This window comes from Lactuca virosa, chromosome 2 (assembly GCF_052849685.1).
Source record: "Lactuca virosa cultivar CGN04683 chromosome 2, Lactuca_virosa_CGN04683_v6, whole genome shotgun sequence".
NCBI lineage: Eukaryota > Viridiplantae > Streptophyta > Magnoliopsida > Asterales > Asteraceae > Lactuca > Lactuca virosa.
In genome coordinates, this window is record NC_136427.1 from 198,389,078 (window position 1) to 198,402,484 (window position 13,407).

Genomic DNA, 13,407 nt, shown 5'->3' on the forward strand with positions numbered 1-13,407 from the left:
ATTGTATATCTCAACATGTTATGGTTTGTTGGGTTGAGGTAGTCCTGCTTTGTGTTGAAGGCAAAGATACCCGGGGGGTCCGGATAGAATGAAGGCCAGCGAAGTGGTCCAGCCAAGCCAAAGGCCCAGAGAGTGGTCCGGATAGGCTGTAGGCCCTGTGAGGTGGTACGGTCAGGTTGAAGGCTCGGAGAGCGGTCCAAATAGGTTGTAGGCCTTACGAGGTGGTCCCGTCAAGCTGAAGGCTCATGTATGCATGCTGTAATCTGTTTGGTTGTGTGTGGTACTTTGGGGGAACTCACTAAGCTCTGGCTTACAGTTTAAGTATTATGTTTCAAGTACTTCAGATAATCGGGGAAAATCGAAGGCTTGATCGTGCACATCCTTCAGTTTTTCTGAGATTTGAATTGTGGATAGTCTGATTTATAATTTTGACTTTTGGAAACTAAGTTTTGTAAACATTTATGGTTGTGGTTTTGTTTTTAAAAATGAAAATTTTATCTTGATTTTTGGGATGTTACAAGTTGGTATCATAGTCCTGGTTGGAGAGAATTGCATGAACATTCGTGTGAATCCAAACTCAACCTAAGGATCCGCAAAAGTTTTCAAATTATTTTCAAAAGTAACCAAGGAAGTATGAGATGTGTACGATCAGTCGGAGCAAAAACGTTTACCCCAAGATACCCACATTGTTATTTGCTTATGAATATTATGATAGATATGCGTGTTAGTTGTAGGCTTGCGATCTCCACGAGATTAGGAGTTATGTAGTGGGAGGTCCCTATGTCCTCCTCGGAGATCGGGAGTTTTCTGGGTTTCGCAAGATATTATCGGAGGTTAACTCAGGATTTCTCCACGGTTAGTGTACCTCTCACTCGTTTGATGAGGAAGGCGTGGATTTTCACTTGGGGCCTGAGCAGTAAGATGCATTCGAGACGGTGAGACAGAAATTTTGTGAGGCCCCGGTGTTGACCTTTCACAACTAGCTTTTTCGGCTAGGAAATTCTATCTACCTGTAATCAACTCTTGTATAATTTGTAACTTTAAGTTGATATTATGCACTATACTCATTAAAAAATCAATCATTTGAACCAAAACTCACTCGTGAAGTCCAAAACCTAATTCAATTCATTTCACACACTTAATTGTGGGTTCGTAACCCTAATATCCTGATTCAAACTCAGAACGGATTTGGATCCTCTTATTGGGCCTAAGGGGCCAGTAAACTTGCAATTTAGCTATTTTGGGTCAAGGAACTCCATTTGGACTCTAATTGGACCCACTTTCATTAAACTATAACCTTTTGGGCCATGTTGGGCCTAAAATATCTCACTTCTTTTTCATGGGCCGTGAACAATCTTATTGAACCTAAATGGGCCGAAAACCCATTTTGTTCACTCTTTTGGGCCGTAAACGCTCAAATGGACCCAATGGGCCGAAAACCTTCATAGTGGGCCACATAATTTCGAATATATTCAAAAATGGCTCAAACATTTCTTTCTCTTTTCCTTCCCTCCTATTCTCGGCCATATATACATATACAAAAAAGGAAAATTAATTAACATAAATTAAGGCTTGATACCTCATGTTTGTTTAATGGATATCCATGCAATTACACAACATTTATCTAGACAAATCTCATTTATCCATGCATGTCACTTCTCATCTCTCTCTTCTCTTTTCTCTTATTCTTAACCTTGGCCGAGAGCATCCACAACACCCCCATTTTCCACTTCACAATCCCTAATAATTCCTCTCATATCTCTCAATAACACCAAGGAGCATTCTACCCTTTTTCTTCCAAGATTCGTGAACTAGAGGTGTTTCACCAAAGCTTTTCATCAAATATCATCACTCTTGGGTAAGCTACTCTCTAAGTATGATGATTAACTTCATTTTATGATAATCTTCACTCATTAACACTCTATTTCATGATCCATGCTCTTAGAACTTCCTAGAACTCGAAAATCTCTTCAAGGAAGCATTTTAGAGCCGAAAACTCCTCTAATCTTCTTCCAAAACCGATCCATCAACCCCAATGTGAGTTCACACCCCTTATTCTCGGTTTTTACTATGTTTTTGGGGAGAATACAAGTTGTTTTGTGTAGATCTATGTGTATATGCATGATTTTGTGTGTTTTTCATGATCGAAGGGTGATTATGTGTTATAGACTTCATGAACTTGAAAATATGCTAAAACATGATGATATTTATGGAACATGACACTTGATACAACTTATTATGCAAAGAAAAGGTTTAAAACATTTCAAGGTTGTTTAAAACTAAGAAAAATTGCATAAGATGGCCAAAAATGTCAAAATAATCAAAAATTTAGGTATTATGCATAACTCACGGTTTTGGAAAAGATTTATTTGAATAAATATGGATCTTTATGGTATTTATGATTTTAGAAGGGCTAGAAGTGTAAACTTTAACAAATGGGCCTCATATTGGGCTTCCACGGTTTTTGGGCTAAATTTGTAAATTTTTGGACTTTTGTGGGCTTAAGTGTCATTTTAAACAAAGTTGAGCCAAAAATGTTTTTTTTTCGGTTATAAGGGCTGAAAATGATGATTTTATCAAACTTGGGCCAAAAAGGAATAATTTCTATACTTTTGGGCCGAAAATGATATTTTTGACAAAAGTAGGGTTAAAAATGTTATTTTACTCGAATCAAGCCCTTAAATGTAAACTTTTGGTTTTAAAGGACCTAAAGTGTCATTCTTACCAAAAACGTGCCTAAATTGTAAATTTTCAGTTTTAACGACCAAAAATGTCTTTCTACAAAAAAAAAGTGGGTCTTTTATGTTATTTTGATGAACAATTAAGCTTAACCAACCAACGTAACAACAACGGATTTATCACGTCATTTACATGCTTATTGGGCCTGGAAAATACATTACATGTTTATTGGGCCTTAGTGGTCCATTTACATGCTTGTTGGGCCTGAAATGTTCATTACATGTTTATTGGGCCTTAGTAGTCCATTTACATGTTTTTTGGGCCTGGAATATCCATCTACATGCTTGTTGACTTCATTCATTCACGTATATACTCGTTTGGCTTTGTAAACTTAAAACTTACACGGAAACAATATACATTGTGCAATTCAATATTCGCGTAAATTCAGTTAAGGGTCTTGTGAGACACGTCGTTTGGCACCTATCGAGTGTACAACCGTAGCCTGTAATTATAACCATAGTCTCCCGGAGGGAGACCGTGAGTTTGTGTATAGATCTATACGGGGTTGACACCCCACACCTGAGCTGTTCGCTACAGTTAGACTAGGCCAGTCTAGGGTGACAAACCTTACCTTAAACAAGTCGGTGTCTGAAAAACCTCATGACAGGCGGATTAGTCATTATCAAGTATGGTTATAACGACTCACTTAGAGGAATTAACTCCATTATAAAATTTACGGAATACAATTTCTGTTAATAACACGGTAACAGATACGCATTGGTACTCAATCTTAGGGTGGTAAGATCACAACGTTTTATAAGCAGACAATATCGGATTGTCTGGGATCATTCATTTTGTACACTCTCAAATATTAACACACATGCATTAATACAAGATCGGACACAAACATTTCAAATCGTTTTTCAGAAAATATTGGATTTTCAGGTTTTTATAAAGCAATACAAAACATTTTACTCAAACATGCTTATGAACTGACCAACATTATATGTGTTGACGTTTTCAAATTAATTTGTATTCTTAGGAAATCGTTAAGCAGAAAGGTCGACAGGAACATGTGGAATTTTCATATTTTGTACCATCATACATTAACTATTTGGGCATGTAAAATTTAATACAATACTTGATGTAAACAATGATGGTTGTATTTGGTATGTATGATGATGGTGTTTGTCATGTTTCATTTATATTCACTATGATGATAATACAAGAGGAAGTCACCCAACCCCCGGACGTTTCCGCCGTCTGGTTCGGGGGTGTGACATGACCCTTCTGGAGGGTTTGGAGGATTTTGTTGTCTATTGTGATGCTTCTATAACCGGTTTGGGGGGCAGTACTCATGCAGCGAGGGAGGCTTATTACATATGCTTCTAGGCAGCTGAATCCACATGATGTTCAGTATCCGACGCATGATCTTGAGTTAGGGGCGGTGGTGTTTGCCCTCAAGATTTGGAGACATTATCTATATGGGGTCCGATAAACCATTTACACGGATCACAAGAGTCTGAGATATCTCATGGATCAGCCGAATCTGAATATGAGATAGCATAGATGGCTTGATGTGGTCAAGGATTATGACTGGGAGATTCTTTACCATCTCGGGAAAGCAAACGTGGTCACTGATGCTTTCAGCCGCAAGGTGGATAGTACTTCAGATAGGGTTTTATGTATGAGGATTTCTATCAATTCACCGCATCTGGAGTTGATTAGGGAAGCTCGGGCCAAGGGAATCAAGAGTGAGCACTGGAAGAAGGAGATAATCAGAGGTTAGATTGGTTGGTTCAACACTGATAGCTGCAGATTGTTGACTCGATGTGGACGGGTTTGGGTTCCAAATTTTGGTGGGGTCAGGCAGACCATGATGGAGGAGGCACATAAGTCTAGATTTTCGATACACCCTGGAGCTACAAAGATGTATCGGGATTTGAGAATTAGCTACTGGTGGTCGTTCATGAAGAGGGAAATAGCATGGTATGTAGAGAGGTGCTTGACATATCAGATGGTCAAGGCCGAGCACTAGAGGCCGCAAGGAAAGCTACAACCTTTGGAGGTTCCCATGTGAAAATGGGAATAGATCACCATGGATTTTATTACCAAATTACCCAGGACGACTAAGGGATTCGATGTGATATGGGTCATTATGGATTGTATGACCAAGAGTACCCACTTCTTGGATATTCGAGAGAGTTCCTCGGCCGAGAAATTGGCCGATGTGTATGTGTGCGAGATTGTCGCTCAACGTGGTGTTCCATCCTCCATTGTATCCGATCGAGTTGTTCGATTTACTTCACGATTTTGGCATATGTTCCACGAGGAACTAGGTACGAGATTGCTATTTAGCACCGCCTATCATTTGCAGACTGACTGCTAGAGCGAGCAGACCATAAAGACACTTGAGGATATATTGAGATCTTCTGTTATAGATTTCGGTGGGAGTTGGGACTCCTACCTTCCCCTAGTCGAGTTTTCTTACAACATCAACTATCACTCTTGTATTGGTGCGCCGCCTTCTGAGCTTCTATACGTGAGGAAGTGTCGTACCCCAATTTGTTGGGGAAGGTCGGTCACAGGGTTATGGGAAAGACCAAGGTGGTCCTTCAGAAAATAGATCTTATCCAACAGATCAGGCAGAGGTTGCAAACAGCTCAGAGTCGGCAGAAGAGTTATGCTGACAGACGTCGATCCGAGTTGGAGTTCCAGGTCGGCGATATGGTGTTACTGAAGGTATCACCCTGGAAGGGTGTAATATGCTTTAGGAAGATGGGAAAGTTGGGGCCCCGGTTTATTGGGTCGTTTCGAGTAGTGTCTAGGGTAGGAAAGGTATCCTATCAACTGGATCTACCTGAGGAGCTTAGTCGGATTCACAACACCTTCCATGTTTCTCAGTTGCGGAAGTGTGTAGTTGATGATTCAATAGTAGTTTCTTTGGAAGATATTCAGGTGGATGAGTGCATGAACTATGTTGAGAGGCTAGTGGCAATTTTAGATAGGAAGACGAAGGCCTTGCGTAACAAGGTGGTACCAATGGTCAAAGTTCAGTGGAAACATATGAAGGGTTCCGAATGGACCTGGAAACCCGATGCAGAGATGCGAGAGCACTACCCAGAGTTATTCACATAATCGGACTTCGAGGACGAAGTCTGATTCAAGTGGGGGGAACTATAACACCCAAACACTCATGTATTTCCATTATTATCTAAAGTATAAAAAAAATGTTGCAAAAAATGGTCCTTACGTTGTGCGTACTTGGGGCGTACGTATGGCGTAATTCATTAAAAGAACGCGGATAAATGTGAGTACACAGGGCATACTAGGCTGATGAGCAAACCCTAATTTTTACGGTTTGAGCCCTATATAATGTAATTATCTGCCTTGAGACCCTCCCACCTTCAGCCTCCATTCTCCCATTCGACTCCTTGCAACCCTAACCATCATTTATGAAATATTGAGCTCATTTTGGTGTTTGGTGTTCATCTTTAAAGGAAGAAAGTGATCGGAAAGCTAGTGAGAAGTTTCAAGCCTTGTGGATCTGAGTTTTTCACCCTTCAAGCAACCTTTAGAAGGTATAAAGTTTTGAACTTGATGAATGCTTCACTAGATCTTGCTAGTTATTGAGGTTTTGTACATTTTAGTCCTATAATCTTGGTATATATAAGTATGACCTACTCTAGACTAAATGAGTTGTCCGTTTAAACGTGTGTGAGTGTTGGTAGTCATAAAACTTTGATCTTGGCCCCTTTCTGCTATCCATGCATGATTTATGAAGCTTGGGTTTGTGGGTAGTAAGTTAGGGTTTGGATTTTGAGCACTCCTAGTCATGCAAAGTCATAAAGTTGGAACGTTTTGATTAAGGGGGTTATTTGGGACTACATTCGAGCTATGGATGTAAGGTCTTAATGGAATAAGAACTTTAGGAGAATGTTGAAAATGGATCAAGTACATTGGTCGCACCTATTGGTACCCAACGTGTACTGAGTTAGAACCCCATAACCCAGAGAGGACTTCACTACGTCATGCGTAGTAATTAAGTACACAGGGCGTACTCAGCCTACGTTGACTTCTTGAATTTGACCTTTGACCATGGATTTGACCAACTTTGACTTAAGTGAATTATGGCTAAGTTGAATAGTAGTTGAAGATTAGGTCCCTGTATTGTATAGGTGACCGATAGAGGCAACACTTGGAGCATTGATCTGTTCAGCTATTTTTTCAAACTGTGAGGTGGGTTTCCTCATTGTACTTGTGGGTCGAAGGCACCAATACCATCCCACTAGGCTATGTAATATCGTTTAGGATGTTGCTATGTTGTGGTGATCTGTTAAGACTTGCATGATTATATGTTTTATCTATTGCATATGTCGACATATTGTGGTTGGGTTGAGGAAATACTGCTCTGTGCGGAAGCCAACAAACCTGGGAGCAAGCCATACATAAGTTGTTGGCAGAAAATGCAAGCCATACTTATGTTGTGGGCTCGAGAGCAAGTCAGACATAAGTTGATGGTCGGTAAGGCAAGCCAGACTTATGTTGTGGACTCGGGAGCAATCCAGACATGAGTTGTGGGTCGAAAGGACAATCCGAAATCATGTTGTCGGCTCAAGGGTAATCCAACCCGATGGGTGTGGACCCAATATGCATGTTGTTATATGTTTGTGTGGTGGTACCTTGGGGGGACTCACTAAGTTTGGGCTTACAGTCTCAATTTATGGTTTCAGGTACTTCATAGGATAAGGGTAAGGCGAAAACTTGATCGTGCACACCATCCTTGATTTTATGAGACTATGATTTTGGAATACCCTGATTCATGTTTATGACTTTTGGAAACTATGTTTTGTGAAACTTATGGATTTGGATTGCTTTTGAAAAATGAAAATTTTGCCTCGATTGTTGGAATGTTATAGTGGTCATCTTCCTTTGAATTTTTCGGTGCTCGCACCAACTCTGGTGCAGCAATGACTTAATGGCAGAGGTCTGCTCATGGGTTGATGGAAATTATTGAGGATAACCTAGCACATGGGAGAAATTTGACAATACCATGGATCGTTGATGGTATGGCCTGCAGCTGGAAGAGTGACGGTCGCCCGAGCAAGATCTTATGCTCTTTTGGGAGGCGCAATACTGAAAATTCAATTGTTCGCATGATCTTATCCCTCCCATCATGACTGACCAAGGTGAGTGTAACAACCCAAATTTCCAAGAATTTTTTTTTTCATTTTTAAATAACAAAACCATTTCCAATAAACATGAATTACCAATCACAATTGTTTTCAAAATCCACAACATCAAACATTTTATTATAATATCAGAGTGTCCCCAAATAAAATCGTCGGAGAGTGCATGCCGTGCCATCAAGCCATGCCCTTGCCCTTAGGCTCTGAAGTACGTGAAACAACCAACAAACTGTAAGCTAATGCTTAGTGAGTTCCCCAGAGCATACCCCACACAATTCATATAATCACATAATCTACATTAGCTATATCAGCTACATAAACCACATAAGCCATGCATACAAACATATAAGGATGTCTTGGGCTCCCCCGGGGTCTTATACCTACATGTCATGGGCTCCCCCCATGGTCTTTACCTAGGATGCCATGGGCTCCCCCATATGTTCTGATATCTGACTGTCACGGGCTCCCCCGGGGTCTTCCATGCAAATAACACAAGGTCAACTAGCATACCATATATATCACAGAAATAACTATCATACTACATAACACATATATAAACATATAGGGATGTCGTGGACTCCCTCCAGGGTCTTAATCCAGGAGGTTGTGGGCTCCCCCAGGGTCTTATACATAAGTGTCATTGGCTCCCCCACATGGTCTTAACTACTTGCCATAGGATACCCCCTGGTCTTTACCTGGAATGCCATGGGCTCCTCCACATGGTCTTGTATCCAACTGCCACGGGCTCCCCCAGGGTCTTCACATATCTAGTCAATAAAGTACTAGCACATTCCCATATACATGCATACCAGACATATAAGTAGTGAATCCACAATAAACACTACGACTAACTAAATGGTTCGGCCTTGGTGCCTTAGACCCATTGGTATGGTGAGGAGACCCACCTTAGTCTGCTGAACACAAAAGCTTCTCGCCTAGCAGACCGAAACCACCCGCGCTGAACCATAATACCATTAACCTAAAATTAGGATTAACTATGATCAAATTAAAGAACTCAAGTACCCAAGCTCAAGTCCTTTCATAATAGCCCAAGAGTCTTCCTTTGCTAATGGGCCCAAAGTCCATGTCCAAAACTATTACTGTGCCACATGGCCCAATAAGGCCCAACCAAAACAACCATGGCCCAGAACATATAAATCTGACCATTAACCCAAAAAATGACCAGGCCCAAACGGCATACAAGCCCACAAAAATCCAAAACCTAATTGGAGTGCGTACACCCTGCGTACCACTCCAGTACGCTTATCGTACTACCCCTTCAGGCGGTACGCGCTGCGTACGCGCATTTACGCACGGAGTACAAGTAGGCCCATTAAGTGCTTAATACTTGGGATTTCAACGTCCAACTTTAGATATGAGTCCATTAAGACGTCCTAAGGCATAAAGTTGGCAACTTTACGCCTTTGCATGCTCCATAAGCTTCCAACAACCCTTTATAACCCATTAAGACCTTTCCAAGGGTCTTAGCTCATGCATGAGGTCAAAACACCCATCAAGACTACATTTTTATGGTACTAATGAACCAAGGAACCTCAGATCTACTCTTCCTAAGCTCTGGAGTTGCTCAAACTCCCAATAGATGATTCATGAACACAAAAGGGACAATAACACAAACCTAGCTCAATCTAATGAATAAGATGGCAAGATTAAGACTTTATACCTCTAGAAGCTCCTCAAGGTGAACTAGATGCAGGATCTTGAAGCCCAATGCCACACCAAGCTTGCTCACTAACTTCTTTTTCTTGAATAAGCTCCAAAATGGCCACCAAAACACTTCTATGCCCCAAAATCACACTCTCAAAGTAAAACTGAGGTAAAGGGACGAAATGAGGCTCTAGAGGCGGATTAGGGTTTAGTCCCAGTGAATTAAGGATGCTTAAATATGTGTCAAGTCCGAAAATTAAGGTTTTGGTCCTCTGTCGCGTACGCCCCGCGTACCTACATGTACGCCCCGCGTACTCAATACTCCTTCGCGATCCTTCCTCCATAGTACGCTAAGCGTACCCTTAGGTACGCCCAGTCTGTCGCATACCTGCTGAATCAACTCGGTAGTCTTAAGAACCACCTCGCTGGTTCCCATGACTCTGTGCCCAACCTCACCCCAGCAAACAAGAGTCCTACATCTCCGACCATACAGCATCTCAAACAGGGATCGGTCGTTACTAGCATGATAACTATTGTTATATGAAAACTCTGCTAGTGGGAGGTACGTATCCCAACTCCCTCCGAAATCCAATACATATGCCCGTAGCATATCCTCGAGCGTCTGGATCGTTCGCTCGCTCTGTCCATCTGTCTGGGGGTGGTAAGCAGTACTGAAGTGTAACTGTGTGCCCAGTTCCTCATGGAACTTTCTCCAGAATCTAAATGCAAATCAAACATACTGGTCATAGACCACCGACACTGGCACCCTATGCCTAACCACCACCTCTCGCCCATAAATATCTGCTAATTTCTCAGCAGAGATGCTCTCGGAGATCGGAATAAAGTGGCCACTCTTCGTCAATCTATCCACAATAACCCATATGGCATCCACACCCCTCGCCGTCCTTGGTAACCTCGTGATGAAGTCCATGGTGATCTCTTCCCATTTCCACGTAGGAATGGGTAGTGGTTGTACCATGTCGTGAGGCCTCTGATGTTCGGCCTTGACCTTCCTGCAGGTCAAGCACCGCTCCACAAACCACGCGATCTCCCGCTTCATGCAGGGCCACCAGTAACTCAACCTTAGATCCCTATACATCTTTTGTGGCCCCTGGATGAATAGAGAACTTGGATTTGTGTGCCTCTTCGAAGATCTTCTGCCTCACACCCCCGGATACCAGTACCCACACCGGGCCACACTGTGTCAGAAGTCCTCGGCTATCCCAAACAAACAAGGGAATCTGACCCCAAATCCGCTCTATCTTCCAGTTTTCTTTGTTCAGGCCCTCCACCTGAGCCTCTTTGATCATATCCAACAATGGACAGATCACCGTCATCCTCAAACAAACGTTCCCGATCGGAGCACTTGCCGCCTTGCGGCTCAAAGCATCGGCCACCATGTTGGCCTTCCCTGGATGGTACAAGATCTTGCAATCATAATATTTCAGTACATCCAACCATCTACTCTGCCACATGTTAAGGTTCTGCTGATCCATCAAATACTTCAAACTTTTGTAATCAGTAAAAATGGTGCACCGAACTCCGTACAAGTAGTGCCTCCAGATTTTGTGCACCGAACTCCGTACAAGTAGTGCCTCCAGATTTTGAGAGCAAACACGACTGCCCCCAATTCCAGGTCGTGAGTGGGGTAGTTCGCCTTGTGAGACTTCAACTGCCTCGATGCATACGCGATCACACGCCCCCTCTGCATCATAATAGTGCCCAATCCTATGATAGACGCATCACAATACACCATCAAATCATCCAACCCATCGGGTAGTGCTAAAATCGGGGCCTCACATAACCTCTGTCTCAAGTTCTCGAAAGCCACCTGCTGGTCCGGGCCCCAAAGAAAAGTCACATTCTTCTTGGTCAGACGAGTCAAAGGTACGACGATCTTGGAGAAATCCTGGGTGAATCTTCGATAGTACCCTGCTAGACCTAAGAAGCTACGGATCTCAGATGCATTCTTCGGTACTTCCCACCGCATCACTGCCTCAATCTTGGCTGGATCAACCAAAATACCCTCTTGGTTGATGATGTGCCCCAAAAAATGCACCTCTCGTAACCAGAAATCACACTTCGAGAACTAGGCATAAAGCCTTTCCGTCCTCAGTGTCTCCAATACCTCCCTCAGGTGCTGCTCGTGCTGCTCCTTGGTCTTACAATAGACCAAGATATCGTCAATAAAAACGATCATCGACCGATCCAAATCGGCCTACACACCCTGTTCATGAGATCCATGAACGTTGCTGGGGCATTGGTGAACCCCAATGGCATCACCACAAACTCATAGTGACCGTACCAAGTATTGAAAGATGTCTTCGGTATATCCTCATCCCTAATCCTCATCTGATCGTACCCCGACTGAAGATCAATCATGGAAAACCAAGATACACCCTACAGATGATTGAACAAATCATCGATCCTCAGGAGCGGATAATGGTTTTGCACCGTTAACTTGTTCAGCTCTCAATAATCAATGCACATCCTGTGTGAACCGTCCTTCTTCTTCACAAACAGGATCGGTGCTCCACACAGGGAACTGCTCGGACGAATAAACCCTCGGTCTAGCAGCTCCAGAAGTTGCGTAGACAGCTCCTGCATCTCGGGCGAAGCTAGCGGATACGGTGCCTTAGCTATCGGAGCGGCACCAGGTACCAAATCAATGTGAAACTCTACTTGCCTCTCCGGAGGCACCCTAGGCAACTCCACGGGAAAGACGTCCCGAAAATCCTGTACAACCAGCACACTGCCCAACTCTGTCGTGGTCTCAACCCTCGTATCCGAGATATACGCCAAAAATCTCGAACAAACCTGATGGAGAAGTCTCCTAGCCCTCGCAGCTGAACAGTGGGTTGGCTCCTGCGAGGCCCTCTCCCCATGAATAACTAGTTCTCCCCCACTTGGGGTTCGAACTCTCACCAGCTGGCACTCGCAGTCTATCATGGCCCCATTGGCCCCCAGCCAGTCCATCCCGACGATCACCTTCAACCCTCGCAATGGTATCGGAATCAAATCAACACAGAACCTATCCGCAAACACAGTCAGGACACAGTACCGATATACCCTCACAGCACTCACGGTGCGGTCATCTGCAATCTCAACCTCAAGCGGGGATCCAAAGTTCTCGGAGCATCGCGGAACTTCTTGCTAAGCGCAAGAAATACAAACGATCGGGTAACTCCTGAATCGAAAATAACATGAGCCGACATACCATTGACCAAAAAGGTCCCTATTCATGAGAACATATATACACATAAGCAATACAAATCAATATCAAGTAGGAAAATAAAATACATACCAGCCACGACGTTTGGCGCTGCCCGAGCCTCCTCGGTAGTCAACTGAAACGCGCGCCTCTTCACCGCAGGAGCATTCGCCTTGGCAGGGCAGCCATCAGTGATCCTCATTGTGGCGGGAGCAGGCGCCGCCACCGCTCCTCCCCCTCCTCGTAACCTCGGACAATCGGCCTTTTTATGGACAATCTGGTTGCACTGGAAACAAATCAAGCCCTTCTTGGGGCAGTCCCTGCTCATGTGGCCCGGCTGGCCACACGCATAACATCCCGAGCCTGCTACCCGATAAGCCCCGCTGTGCGGCTTACCGCACTTGGCACACCGACCATCGCCCTGCTGGCCCCTACTAGATGAATCAGAGGTCTTAGGCTTTTTAGCCTGACCTATAGCTGTCTGAACCTGCTCTGGCTTCCACTTGGTGCGAAGCTCCAACTCAATCTCCTACTCTCGGGCCTTCTCCGCCATCTCATTCAGGGTTTTGCACCCAGTAAAGCTCACGAGCTCACGGATATGATACCTCAGCATGGAAGGATACATCGTTCTCATCATGTCCTCATCCGCAGCATACTGCAGGA